Source organism: Haliaeetus albicilla, chromosome 15 (genome assembly GCF_947461875.1).
Source record: "Haliaeetus albicilla chromosome 15, bHalAlb1.1, whole genome shotgun sequence".
Lineage (NCBI taxonomy): Eukaryota > Metazoa > Chordata > Aves > Accipitriformes > Accipitridae > Haliaeetus > Haliaeetus albicilla.
In genome coordinates this window covers 35,018,007-35,033,139 of record NC_091497.1, presented here as the reverse complement: position 1 = coordinate 35,033,139, position 15,133 = coordinate 35,018,007, and the positions used below count along the sequence as shown (strand labels likewise).

Here is a 15,133-nt window from a genome sequence, read left to right as displayed (position 1 = left end):
CGAACAAACTGCAGAGCATAAAGGTAAAACGTAGGAACCAGGTACGGTGATGATCAGGTACGTCCTTAGGAATCACAGATGAGCTATTTCAACAATTACGTTGCTAGACTTGTTGAACTAAGAGAGAGTAGACGTGTTACTTGAAAGCTTTTTAAATTCTTCTCTGTGCCAAGCGGCTGGAGAGAATAATTCTAAGAAAAGACTAACAGCATGGCTTTGCTCAGTAAAAGCCCATTACAGTAATAGCTGTACATATCTGAAGGGAATAATCATCATCCGGCCCACGAACTTGACAAGGCTCCAGAAAGAATTAGATAGGGACAGCGATACCACCACCACCCACAATTTCACTTGATACGCCATCAATTACAGGAAGACGAACCTTATGCCTCAAGACAGGGCCGGGCTGAGGGCGGCGGAGAGCCAGCCTGCCCGTAACTGCCCCCCGCTACCGGCAGCGGGCACGGCATCGCGCCGGGGACGTCGTTCCTTTCCTACATCGTTACTGATTGTTAAACAAAACGAAGAATCAAAGCGGCCCAAGGAAGAAAAAGCAGGTTTCATTTAAAAAACCCAGTGATTGCGATTGACGCCTTGGCCTCTAGCGTTAACAGCTGAAGGACAGCAGCAGAAGTTACGCAGTGTTGCTGTAAACTGCTCTGAAATACGGAGGGGAAAAACGACGTCGTGGGCCACAACCGTGATTGTGCTGGATGATCTAACGTGTCCTTTCCACTTCTAGCTTTCCTAGCCGTGCATTTTTCAAATGGCTTTTACAAATACTTCTTTCAGAGAGTCACACACCGACAGGTGAAATTCAAACAATCCTAATCTCAGTCTAATGAGTGACAGACCGCAGGGAGGAAACAAAGCTATGGAAGGGAGAATAAATCCTCGGGAATGACAAAAAAAGCCTGTGCGGGAGAGCACTCTCGAGATAGTTGCCTTACATCTTAATTTGCACATCAGCCCGACCGAGGGAAAAGCAGCGTGGTTCACAAGATGGGGTGCCGGTGGGAGGCACGGGAGACCCGACTTCTGTTCCTGTTATCACCAGGCATGCGATGTCGGCAAACTGCAGCACTGGTCTGCTCCTCTCCTTCCCACCCCGCTGCTCCCGCTCCTATTTGTAGTACAGACTTTTCAGGACAGAGACCCTTTCCAACCAAGCCCGCGGACGGAGCCCAGCGCCAGGGCCCTTGGGTGTTTCGGTAATGCCGATCATTCGACAGACCAAAACCTCCTTCCCTCTCACCCTTCCCTCTGTGTTATCTTGGCTCGCTTGGGAAAAGACTCCGGTGTGCAGCGCGGGCAACACCCAGGCTAGAACTGGAGTATTTGAAACGGTACCAAAACTAACTTCCAATTAGTGAGATCAGGTACCTCTGGAAGCCTAGCCCAGGGCTACTTCAGCCTCCGCAAGCCTCTGCCGTCGCTACATGGCAGCGGGAGCCCTCCCGCCTCACACGCAGCCAGTTTAGGCTACTGGCTGCAACACAGCCCTACCTTTGAACAAGGCTCCGGTTAAACTGCCTCCGTGAGGACTCCCTGAGTTTTTGCACCTTTGCTAGCTCAGTTCTAACAGCAGCTTTGAATGCAAGAATTGCTGGCCCATTTCTGGTGTAGCATGGCCCCTCTCCTCCTCCCCTCTTTCCCCAGAGGTTTCTTCCTCTCCCCTCCTTCGGTTTTCCCTCCTTTCACCTCACCTTGTTTTGGACAGGCCTTACACTGACCTCTAAGCTCGGTTCAGACTTCTCCCCTCTCCACTCAGTCTTCCCTAAGCCAATTTCTTTCTAGCTTGCTTCTCACTTTCAGGTCTTCTTCAAAACTTGTCACAACCTCGCCCCCTCCTCCCCCCCCCCCCCCCGCTCCGCTATTTTCCACTTTTCATACTTGCATAAAATTTTGCTTTTCAAGGCAGACAGTACATCTTAAATGGGTTCTACTCTATTCAGATCTTCTACCTCAAGTTCATTAACTTAATGAAAAATGATCGAACAGAGAAGGCTATCAGACTTTGAATAATTGGCTTTTTTAATTTATTACTCTCGTGGACAAGCACGGACTAAGGCTCTATTGTGTGAGACACAGCAGAAGCACAGCAACATAAAAAGATGCTTTCTTCTTCCAAGAGACGGTGTAATGGGCTGATTGGAAGTGGAAAACTTCCTCTCCAAAGGGGATTGGAAATGACAGATGAGGAGGCAATAAGCCATAAAGTGCCTTGGAAATGAAGACCAAGAGGCTTGTGTGTAACGCAAATGACACAGGAAAACTTCAAGTCCCTGCTCTGCAACAGCTTTCCTGTGCTACCTTGGTCACATCACTTAGTTTTCCTGTGTCATAGCTCTCCACTGGAAATAGTACCTCACTATCTGGTACAGGTATTACAAGAATAAATCCACCATGAACTGTGAGGCTTACAGGCACCACAGTGTCAGGAACTGTGTAAGAACCAAACATGAAATTTACAATTTTATTTACAGCATTTTTTTCAAAAAAAGAAGTAACAGAACAGGTTATATATACTGACTACTAGTCACATATATTAATCTATTCAAATAATGTCCCTATTTCTCTACATCATTAAAATCGTAAAGTATTTTGTGATCATTTTGGTTTTACAAACAAACAAAAAAACCCACCCCAGAACAACAACAAACAAGCAGCCAACTGGATTTACGACTCCCAGTACTTTTTGCAGCAGCATCCAAGGCCACAGAGTAGACATGACATTTCACAAACCAGCCACCTCTTCCAAGTGCTGTCACCTGCCGATTAAGCACAGCTAACCAGTTACCAGCTTTGTCAGCTGCAACAGTACAGCATTCAGCAGCTACTTCCCCTTCATAAGGGAGATGAGAAGCAAACGCGCCCTGCAGTTAAGAAAGGGCCGTCAGGAATTAATCAGCTACTCCATGACCAAGCACTGAGTTTACTGAGAACACAAACTCACAGCACCCGAGACCTCCGTGCTCCGGAGCCTCATTCACGTGAAGGAGAGTGCCACTGACGGATCCCGTATTTCGCCCCGGCCACGGGTACTCTCAGTCCTCCTCCTCTCTGCAAATCCCCCGCCAGAGCTGAGCCCTCCCCTGCCCTGCCTCCATCCTCCTTCAGGAATGGGGAAGAGGCCCGTCCTCGCTCATCTCTCCGCCAAGCACAGCGCTGCCCCCTCCTCATCCCCCAGGCCCCACAGCTCCAGGTGAAGGTGGACCCAGCCACGGCGCGGGACCCCCCCACAACTCGGGGCACGTCTGAGAGCAAGGTGGGAGAAGGGCTCAGGGAAGGAGTAAGCGGGGGGGTCAGGTTGAGGACTGATCCTCTCGGAGCCAGCCTGCCTGCCCCCTGAGCACTGCCCCAAGCAGCAGCCCCTACCCTAGCCACCCCGGCGGAGCTAGCAACCAGCCTGGATCTGGAGTGATGCTGTCGGAAAAATAAAGTTATTTATTGGAATTTAAAGCAAGCAAAATGTTGCCAGAATGAAAAGAAAAAAAAAAACCAAAACAAACAACAAACCCCAAACAAAAAACCCAGATGAAAAACAGTTTCCTTAATAGCTCTCCATTAGTAAACATTTTTCAGTCATATTTGCAACCTGAAATTTGCACAATTCTGGTTATGCATGAGAGACTGACAGTAAAATAGACTAGAGACGGAAAAGCCTGAAAGTCCCTAAATCCTCCCTACATTTTGCTTGAGGGACATCAAGCAGCACAAACGGCAAGAAGAAATGTGTATCTGCAACATTTCCGCAAATTTAAGATATTTTATCTGTATGGCAGGAAAGAGATTAATTATTTTCAACCAGCGTTCGCTTATTGCAATGGGATTAGGCAGCTATTGAAGTGTTACCACCTGCTGGGAATTTCAGAACTTCCCATATAATCCTCCCCCTTTGACATTAAAGAGGGAGCACTGCAGGTATGCATCACATTTTATCAAAACCTATCACTGCTGACCAGTCAGAGTGGTCAGGGCCAAAAATATGCCGCTTCACGGAAGATACTGAGTTTAGCAAGGAAAGTATATATGCAATGTCTGCCACAGCAGGGGGCTAGAGCTGACATCCTCAAAGGCATCTTTCATTCTTATTTACACATCAGACAATTTTACATTGTTATCAGATAATGGCTTTATTAAAATTATGCATCTAAATTCACTAGGCTGAAAGTGACAGCACCAGATTCTCTGTGTGCAAGAAAAAAACACAAGAATTAGCTGGTAAAGCCTGTTTTCATCAACATTTGGGGTCTGATCTCACAAAATCCTGGGATTTCTCAGCTCCTTCTGATATCAACTCAGCAATTCAAGAGCTAGCTGGCCAGCAACATCCAACCTTCGAAACCCAAGGGCTACAGCAGACTGAATATATGGATGAGATGTACTTTGGAAAATGCACGGTGAAAATAAGTTTATTCAGCACAAGGAGATTTGGGAAGGCGCCCACGCAATAATAAATAACGAACGCAAAGAATTAAATACGTCTGATCACCCCGTATGGCATGAGGGATGGAATGCAGTCATCCATTCTCTCCTTTCCCCTCTAGATTTTTTTTAAAAAAGACATACATGGTTCACCGTTTCTGGCACTCCCCTTTTAGCGGGGTTTATCTTCAAGATCATAGTATGGGGAATACGTATTGCGCAGCTGAAATAATTAGGAATAATACGTTCGAGCAGCAGGTCTGAAATACCCCGAAGTATCGGCATTAAGAAGAGAACGGGGAAGCTGCCGCCTGTGCTTTCCGCCGATTTTGCCGCAGGGTTTCGTCCGGTCCAGCGACCGACACAAAGCAGAAATCACCGACCGTGCTGAAAAAGCCACCGAAATTAATGCTACTTACCGCAGACTCGGACTGACAACAACATTACTTTACGTGCCCGTGCTAGCTGCGCTTCGGGAGCGCCGAAACGGCGGGGCCGCCGGGCGGGACGGTCCCAGCCCCGGGGGCAGAGCCGACCCGGGGCGAAGCCCGGGACCTGAGGCGGCGCCGGTATTTCGGGAAAATCCTCGGCAGCCAGCCGTCACGGCGCAGACGGCGCGGTCCGGCCCGCGCTCCCCTCAGGCGGCCGGCGGGCTCTTCTCCGGCCGGTGCCGCCGGGGCTCGGCGCCTGCAGCCGCCGCCGCCGCCGCCGCCGTGGGGGAACCCGCCCGCGCCTCAGCGAGGCCCGGCGTCCCCCGGCCGCCGCGCTCACCCCCACGCCGCCGCACGGCGGTTCCGCCGCCGCAGGCGGACGGCGGGACGGGGCTGAAGCGCGATCCTTCCCGCCGAGGTAACACCTCCGGCGGCGGGCGGAGGGTTAAATGGCGGCGCGGCTGTCAGGGCGGCTGTCAGCGGGGCGCGGGGCGGCGGCGGGCGCCGTGTGAGGGGAGCCCGCGCCCCTGGCGGCGAGGCGCTGCCCGGCCCCGCCCCGCCCCGCGCCGCCCTCACACGCCCGCCCGCCCGCCCGCCATCCCGCCGCCGGGGTGTGGCGGCCGCTGTGGGAGAGGGGCCGCCGGGAGGGCGGAGGCGGCCGCGGCGGCCCGGCGAGGGAGCGAGGCGCCGGCATCCGTCCGCCGGGCTCGGCCCCGGGCAGGGCTCGGTCCCCGGGAGGGCTCGGCCCCCGGGGAGGGCTCGGCCCCGGGGAGGGCTCGGTCCCCGGGGAGGGCTCGGCCCCGGGGAGGGCTCGGCCCCCGGGAGGGCTCGGTCCCCGGGAGGGCTCTGCCGTGCGCCGGCCTTCCACTTCGCGATGCGGTGCGGTTTGCGCGGCCCCGGGGCGAACGGCCGCGGACTTGCCCTTCGGTGGTGAAGAAGCTGGAGAGCGGCGGGGGGAGTCGGGGCCACCCTCCGGGGGCAGGCCGGGCCTCGAAACCTGCCCCAGGTCCTTGCTTCTCCACCTCCGGCACCTCCCCGCCGGCTGCCTTCAGGAGGGAGTCCTCGCCCCGGCATCGGTCCGACGCTGCTGGGCGTCGGCGAAGGCATCCCGTCCAGGCACAAGCCTGCGTCTCGGAGCCGGCCGCCGGTGTCGGTCACCGGCTTCGGAAGAAAGCAGCGGGCGGACCGGCGGCCGCTTTCCAGAGTCGACTCGCCGTTGCCGAAGACCGGGCACCGAACGATCGCGTCAGCGGGGAAGAGCAGCCCTGGCTCCTTAACGTGCCCACCTGCAGCCAAAGGTCCCGTACGCGTGGGCGTTTGTCGAGCCCAGCGTTCAGGGATGATATTCAGGGACTACTGTGGCAGGATAAACTATCCTCTTGCAGAGATACTTCTCTGAAAGAAAAGTTTCTCTCTGTTTTTATGCAACAGACTCATCCGTTTATCTCAGACCACAGCCAAATTTACTTCCCTGACACAGAGTCTGTGATTTAAATACAGACCTATGGATACCTACACGCCCGCAAAGCTACGGAGGGATTTCAAGGGGCATTTAAATCACATTACGTGTAAAGAATCTTCCTGCTTTCCCTAATTCATCTACAATAAGCACGGGCACGACGTAAAGGCCGAGGAAGTAATTGTAAGCTTTTGGTGTCCAAAATTAAAAACAAACCAAAATGTTGCTCCTAGTTAACTTCCGTCATCCATACGACCAAGAAAATACAACTTCCACACAACGCAAGTATCTCTGCCCCACGTGAACGCTGAGCCTGAGCAGCTGGTGAGGGTTGCCACCCTCTCTACCCCGTCATCCCCTGCCCTCCCGCTTTCCCTCTGATCAGCCTGCACTAAAGCCCTTTTCCATACGCTAGCTGGGTATGGTTAACGCTTCACAGGCACGCTGCCATCTGGAGTATTGTCAAAAACCTTCAGGAAGGCAAGATAAACACTTGCTGAGGAACTCGGACTGTATTCTGGACAGCAAAAAGTGAAGTATTCATGTATCAGAAAGATTTTTCCAGACTCTTTTTTAGCATTTTAATTTGAACAATCCAAATTCCTAGTATTCTCCTGGTTTGTTTTAATACAGGTGTATACAGTTTTTTTAAACTCGGCTGTCTTTCTGGTGCCTGTAAGACTTTGTTCAGTGTTTGGTGTTTCACAGGAGAAGGGGTACACGTGTGTGCCCAGTCTAATAAGTGAAGGTCACTGCATTTTGCTGTCAGACACTTAGCGCAGAAGATGCAGCTACACAATCTGTTCCATGTCTCGCAGTGATGTACCTCAACCCTTCCTTTCAATATATAGAGGGGGCTTATAGGAAAGACAGAGACTTTTTACCAGGGCCTGTAGTGACAGGACAAGGGGCGACGGTTTTAAACTGAAAGAGGGTAGATTTACATTAGATATAAGGAAGAAATTCTTCACTGTGAGGGTGGTGAGGCACTGGCGCAGGCTGCCCGGAGAGGCTGTGGCTGCCCCATCCCTGGCAGTGTTCAAGGCCAGGCTGGATGGGGCTCTGAGCAACCTGGTCTAGTGGAAGGTGTCCCTGCCCGTGGCAGGGGGGTTGGAACTAGATGACCTTTAAAGGTCCCTTCCAACCCCAAACATTCTGTGATTCCTTTGAATGCCAAGGATCTTCCCATGCCTGGTCCTGGTCTGTGCAACTCGTCTGGCAGCAAGAGTTCAGCTCCAGGCAGTGCCGCTGCGGAGGGGCTACCGTGCACAGGTACAGTCATGCCAGAAGCTTCTTTCGTGTTGGTCGTGTAAGGTACCAGCTGACACAAGTGGATGCACCCTGGTACTGGGTTTGGTTTGAATGAAACAGGTAATAAATCACGTATGGTAATAAAGAGAATAATACTGTAAGGAGATTACAGATGATGGGGAAGCTCAGAGGAGAGGAAGTGAGCAGCAAATGGCTCCCTGCTCCGAAAGATCTGCTGGAGTCCCAGGACTGAAACTCTGGTCTCTCTTGCTGCCTACATTTAACATCTGAAAAATCTTATATCGGTGAGTGTTTTGCCAGGTTTTTTTTCCTCTATGAACACAACTTCTTAAAAATTTAATCACTAAGAAAAAAAAGTCGTTCCTCCATCGTAATGCAGAGGAGAAAGTAAAGAAATCCATACAGCAGGAAAGAGTCAGAACACGTGGCAAGATGTTTTACTCGTATCACAGTATTTTGCACTTATTATAGTGCCTTTGATCCAATGGCCTTGGAGTATTTTATGAGTTTTGAGTGATCTTTGGTCTTTTTCTTTCCCATTCCTGACGAAAAAGGCTTTGTCTTCCTTTTTCTGCCAGAGTAAACTGATTTGCTGAGATTACGCTTAAATAGTAAAGCCAAAACCAAAACTAAGACTGCTGCTCAGGTCACTGTGCTCCCCTTCCGTGCCTTCTTTTAGACCCATCTCACCTTTGTGCCAACATTTCCAAAAGGGACAGAGTCCAAAAAATAGTTATTAAAAAACACAAGTCACCCCTATGATTACATGATAGAAATTGTAAAGACCCCAGCTGACAGGAGGATGAGCACAGGATAAATACACAGGCTACATTATTAAACCCTTTGAAGCACACTGGATTATGTTTGCACATAACACACCTGCTGTGATGCTAAGGACTAAGATCTGTCTTTGTTAACGTGCCGTCCAGATTTCATCAGGAACATATTTTTCATTAAAATACTTCAGCGGAGCTGGTCTCTGAGGCATCTGGCTAGCGGTGGATGAAATGCTGGGTTCCTTGCCATTAAAGTTGGTCTCCCTGGAGAGTGAGAAAACTAATAACAGAAGGGACAGGAGAAAGAGGGAGCAGATGAATACTCATTTAGCCCACAACCGTAATGTTGAGAACAAAATTAATTTAGACACTGAAGGATACAGAGAGTGACCTTTAATTGCCGATCTGTAGCGCTGGCCACCGGTGTGATAAACAAGCAGGGAGTCTGTGGACGGATCCCCGCAGAGTGCAGACCCCAGTCAGCTGCTGTGCGGAGGTGGCCTGCGTGCCTAGAACGTTAAAGGCAGCCGTGACAGGAAGGTCAGGCAGGTAAAAGCATCTGGGCCTGTAAAAATGGGATTACCTGTTTTCCAACTGCTGGCAGCTGTGCAGAAAACACTTGTACATGTAGTGATGGGCAGTGTCAGAGGCGGCGGGCAGCTGCCCCCTGCATAGCAAGCCAGAGCAGCCACGCTGACTCCAGCCATGAGCTGAAACTGGTCTGCCCGCTTTTACCCGAACCAAAGTAAGGGTATTTATATGAAGATTGGCTGTGTTGGTGGTTTTCAGTGGGCATAAGGTGGTGTGTTGGTCTGTGGCTCTCTCCCCGCTGCCAGCACAGTTGGGTTGGGAAGAAAATGTCTTTTTTTCCCGTTGGCATAAAACCAAGATGGTGTAGTAGCACATACTGTCTACAGACCACCAGGTGTGCAAGCAGAATGGCTAGCTACCGAATTCCCTCTCCGCTCTGCGTAGGGGGGAGAGATGCGACATTGTGTGTGATTTCTATCTGTGTAAAATATGCTAAAAGTCTCCTCTTGCTGATATTAAAATGACCTCAAGCTTCCTAACGGGAGAAGTAATAATATCCTGACTCGGAAAGAGAAGCGTGCAAGCAAGAGAAATCTCTGTTTGCTCTTATCTGCATTGGCAAAGAAGAATTAATTGTAAAACCCCCCAAAGTAGTCCTGGCTGGGATGCAAGCTAGTCATCTGTTATGGATGGACATGGTAAGGGCCAAAACAGTAATATAAATATTTGGTGGTTTAGACGGAAACTTCAGAAAGCTGGAAACGGGGAGAAACTGAAACGTGTCCTTTTAGAAATCATACCTCTGCATTGCTCAAGAAAATTTCTCAAGCTATCAAAAAAAAAAAAAAAAGTTGTACTGGCTGAAGAAACTCCAGTCTTGACTGGAGAACTGACAAGAATGCTAATAATTTAACTACAGAAGCCATTTAAATTAATAAAAATCAGTAGGAAAAAAAAGGTAAAATTGTCAGGCATTGGTAGAAATCAGAAGCATAAAACTGGTAAAGAACTTAAAAGAAGATGAGATCTGCAGCCAGCGACGTCGAGTGATAGAAGATATTTCTGTTTTTAATATATATTTGAAATAAAAGAATGGTAGCTATTCTACTGATCTACTGCAATGTAAAAAATTTTACATGTTAATTGGAATGCAAAAGAAACACAGATGTTCAATAAATATTTCTGTTCTCTTTTGGGGTGGAAAACAGATGATAGGGCCATATCCCAGAATGGTAACAAAATACTTTCTGCCCCAATGCAAGCCTGAGGATGTAAAATAAGAGCAGCTCCAGTTAAACAACTTAAAATCAGCAGCTCTGAATAAACTTTAATCCAAAAATTTGTAATATTATTTTTCCAATCAGTTAGTCTGGAGATGCTGTGGAGGTTTCAGACCACTGGATGAATGCTCATGTGTGGTGTTTTATCAGTTTGGTTGCTCTGTAAAGTGAGAGCAGCCCTGGCTGATACAGACCTGTCAGCCTTACCCTGATTCCAGACACAGGGGTGGAAAAGCTGATAATAAAAAGGCACAGTACCATCACCAATGCCACTTGACAAAGGTTGGTGGAAAATGTCTTTTAGATAGTTAAAAGTTTGGTGAGTAAAGGTAGCAATGTTATAATGTAATAATACTTTACATTTCCATAGAACATTTGGTTTGGTAACCCTGACATTTCTGCCAAGGACACTTCTGCAAAATCAGCACAGCATGCATTAAAAGGATTAAATGTTGACTAATTGGTCTCCAAAATGTCACTTTAATGTGTCATCTTCATGCAGGACATATTTACCTAAAGATTTAAGTATGGATTAGGCTTTCGCAATTTAAAACTGCTATCAGAGACCTAAAAGAGGATGTAACATCATCGCTGCTCAAGTTTTCAGGTAACACACAAACTGGGACAAAGGCAAGTCCTGAAGACAGGTCACTACCACTGAGCAATGGCTGAGTAAGCTGGGCTTTAGGCAATACGTATTTTAATATAGCTCCCATAAAATTACATATCTAGGAACAGAGACTGCAGGACATGATTTACAGTATGTGCAGCTCCCTCCTGGGTACTCATTACTTCACAAAGATCTGGAGATCATACTGAGTTGTTAGCTAATCTTGAGCTCCCACTGTCATATCAGTTCGTTTGTGCTGCTGCCCACAGCTTTTGAGCAGAGAAAGATGTCACCTTACAAGTTTTTGCCACTATCCCACCTGGAAGTATTATGACCAAGTGCAAGGAATATGACCTCGATCAAACTGCTATGAGGAAACACAAAACTTATAAGAAAATTGGGGAGAGAGTAATTACCATTGATACCTTATCAAAATAAAGAGATGATCGAGTGAAATTCATCTGTCACTATGAGAAATAATCACACAACCATAGCACGAAGGTTCAGGCGCATAGTTTTTGTACTGTGCTTAGGAAAAGTCTAGCTTTGGATGCCCACTGGGAAACCAGGCTGCAGTGCACTTAGCCTAGTGCAGTTTTACAGGACACCACCCTCAAACCCTGCTTTCTCTCTTTCTCAAGATACCCACGGGAATGAGAGTCCAGCAGAAGTCTGACATCTAAGTCATGTTTGCATCTGAGCTATGTGGATGGGTAGCGAACTGAGCACGAGTGTAGGTTCAAGCACACGTTCCATAGCATGGGTGTGGATCTATGTGTGATGGCTGGGAGTATAGAAACTGGGGAAACAAATTACCTCTGCAATTAGTACTTTTGCAATAGCTTTTCTTGGTCCAGTGCTGGTGTTCACAATTTAAGGTGGTTACTAGGTAACTACGGAAAACCTTGGGAAGAGCAGAAAATAGGACAATGTGGTGGGCAGAAGGACTCCAAATGATTTATCTGTAATCTTAGAGAGTTACATTCCAGGACACCCAGCATGAAGGGAACTCACCCTTAATAGAATGATAAAATCACAGAATGTTTTGGGTTGGAAGGGACCTTAAAGATCATCTAGTTCCAACTCCCCCGCCATGAGCAGGGACACCTTCCACTTAGTAGAGGGCTTATTAAATGTAAGGTCCAGTGGCTAGAAGCCAAAGCTAAACAAACTCTGATTACGTAGACTGAAAACAATTTTACAACAGGTAATAGTCATTGGAATAATTTGCCGAGAGCTGCGGTGGGATTTCCCGGAAGTTGCAATCTCTTGTTGTTCCTAAAAGAGTTCTACTTCAAACACAAATCAAGTAAGGGAAGTCCTACAGCTTCTGTTACCCAAGAGGTCAAGCAAGATGGTCATAATAGTCTCTTCTGGCCTTGTAACCTATAAATAGATTAGAGTCCCAGTGGAAAAAAAAAATTATCCTTATCTTGGGCTTTCCCAAAACACTGTGGAAAAAACAACAGGAATGCAGAAAGATCAGAAACAGTCACTTTGCAACAGTTGTGCCTAGTTTGGTATTTCTGCTGAAGAGACCAAAACATTTTGTGATCTTATTCCAGGACGTCTTTTAAGCTCTTCCTTCTTGCTGTCAGAGCTCAGTCATACCCAATACACCCATCTTCAGAGCTGTTAACTAGTCAACATTTGATAATTGTAACAAAGGTTGGGTTTGAAGTCGGTGGGAGTTTTGCCATTCTCATTTAATGGGTGGATCAAACCAAAGTATCTTTGCAATTTAAGGACACACCTCAAGTTCTCCATCCGATGTGAAGTGAAACTCGAGGGAATTATGCCACACACACACAACTGCTGAGTCTGGCTGAAAGAACAGACATTTCTTATATACAGTGTCAAATACTGTTATATTTAGGCAACATTTGAAAAGAATTCTACCTACACGAAGTGAATCATTAAATAGCCACAGCACAAATGACACAAATTTATTCTGTGCAACTGTGCTGCCTTTACTGTTCTTTGCAAAAAGAGAGTACTTCACACAGCATGTATCCTTCTGCAATTTTTTTGGTTAAAAGAAAGTAACAAGTCCTGTCTTTGAGTTTCTGGGAGTGTTCTGCATGTATGGAGCAAGGGATACAGGAGCACCGATTTCTTTGACTGCTGACTTCAAAAATACAGTGAAACAGCATTTAGATTTTACCAGTCTCCTCCTTTACTTACTGCCTGAGATAATCATGATGAGAATTCATCATCAGCTAAGTGAAACCCTCCAAGTACATAAAATACTTTGAACAAAACAATGCAAAACATCTAAATAGCCTGAGCCTTATGCTCAGAGCAGGACTAGATTCACAGAAGTGCTGTGTACCAGTATCAGCCCCAGCAGCACCAGCAGCACCAGCCCCTTTTACCTTGAACTTGCTGCCCACTGTTGCTGTGAGCACAGCAGAGCAGGGTTTAATGTGCTCTTTCATCAGTGGGAACTTGAAGTCACGGCATTCCCAGCCCAGTGGGAAAGCAGAGACCCAAGTTCCTACCTGGTCTTTGGTCTGGAGCAGGGATATGAAGCAGGGTGGTTTCTGTCAGGTCTACCTCTCATGAGTGTGTGCTAACTTGCATGCTGTGGGGTTTCTGGAACTGAGGTTTCCTCAGTCCCTCCTGAAGTTTTTGTGTTTTGGTGGTTTTTTAATATTTGAATAATACTTCAATTCTAAAACCACAAAGAAAAACGACTCTCAGGCCTGCTGGCCAGGACAACTACCTGGGCCTCTGCTCCAAAAAGTATTTAAGTATTTCCTTAAAATAAAGATGAATGTTGCCAACAAACATGCCCAGAATATCCTCTTAGCACGAGTACTTGCAGCTCATTCCTGGGAGAACAAAATGATAGTTGAAGTCTTCCCAGCAGAAGATGACCTGGAGCTAGAGTGTCTTGCGTTTCATGTGAATGCCTGAAGCTCTGAAAATTAGGATGAAATGGGAACTGCTGGAATAGGAGAAGCAATGCCAATTGTCAGATTTGTGAACCTAGCTCAAAAAAACCCCCAAACCATTGCAGAGGGGGTTCCTCCCAAGGGAAACAACGATGTCATATCAAATCCACAAATGATTTTGAATCAGCCATTCCTGCCTTTTCAGGGTGTATTTTGAAAGAACTGTCCAGTTGCAAATGAGAACCTCCCAGGCTTGAGGAAGCAGGAACTTCTACTGTTGGCAACAGGTTCCCACTATCCCCCACTACTGTCCTCATGAGTTCGGTGGCAATACTCCCACTAATTTTACAAGAAGCACAGTCAGGCCCTTTGGACAAACTGTAGAAGTCCTGTTAGAAGAACTGAGCATCCGACAGTTTAGCTAATCAATACACAGCTAGTAGTGATTATTAAAGATACACTTCCAAAGACTTCCAAATACACGTACATACATATATATATATCTCTCTCTATATCTCAGACAAAAAAAAAAATAGATGCTTGCACTTCAGAAATATGGTTCAGATTATATCCATGTTTCCATAGGTTGAATATAATTTTCCTCAAAACAAAGGCAAAGGAGAAAGGCAAAAGATGTACAGATTCCTGAGCAGCGTTCTCTTCCCATCAGAGGTATAAAAAGGCCCATGTTTTTCAAATGAAAAACATAATCATCATTTAAGACTGCTCCATAAAAAAACAAGCACTTTTTGAAAAGACCTCTGTTACAAACCTCTGTTCAAAGGACTGTATAACTGGGCAGCCCTGGCAAAACACAGTAATGTTCATGTATCACAATACAAATATTCTAGGAATAATCAAAACATGAAAGGTTCGTACAGGCATCTTCTGTATTAAACTAGAATGATCCGTGAGAATGGCAACTCCTGTATTTTCCTCTCTCCTATAATCCCGCTGCAATACAGTCAATAGTTTTTTTGCTGGTAGTACCAACGGAAACAGGACTGGGCAACGACAGTTTAGGACAGTGTGATGGACTACCATGATACCACACACCTGTACATGTGTCACTTCATTTGTCTGCCCGACAGCTGGCTCTCAGTATGGTATCAGATAGATGATTTCTGTTGTCCTTCAGCTGGGAAAACACATTCAAACGTGTCAAACGCCTTTCCAACACTAGCACAGGATATACACTTGGCTCAGACTCAGACTGGCTCCCTCATGAAACTGGTGCTTGTGTAGACATCTATAGTTTTGCGGTTCTGGCTGGGATGGGTCACAGGCTACTCTGCAACAGAACCAGGACATTCTAATTACATTTAATTCTGTCTTTTAATTTTAAATCAAAACTATCTTGTACTCTTTTAAGTACAAAATGAGACAGCAAAAATATGATGTGCTTTAAAATCTGCCTTACGGAATCACAGGATTTTGATGTGTAAAGAT

The 15,133-nt window shown here is 47.1% G+C and overlaps 1 protein-coding gene across 1 annotated transcript in view; it reads right to left on the bottom strand.

Annotated features, from left to right (window-relative positions):
- The window catches only part of THSD1 (thrombospondin type 1 domain containing 1), a 30,325-nt gene extending 24,973 nt beyond the window's left edge, over positions 1-5,352 (bottom strand). Inside the window, exon 1 of the mRNA XM_069802776.1 lies at positions 4,848-5,352. The gene's annotated coding sequence lies outside the window, so the exon portion shown is untranslated. The remainder of the gene's footprint in view (positions 1-4,847) is intronic.
- Between the last annotated feature and the right edge of the window lie 9,781 nt (positions 5,353-15,133).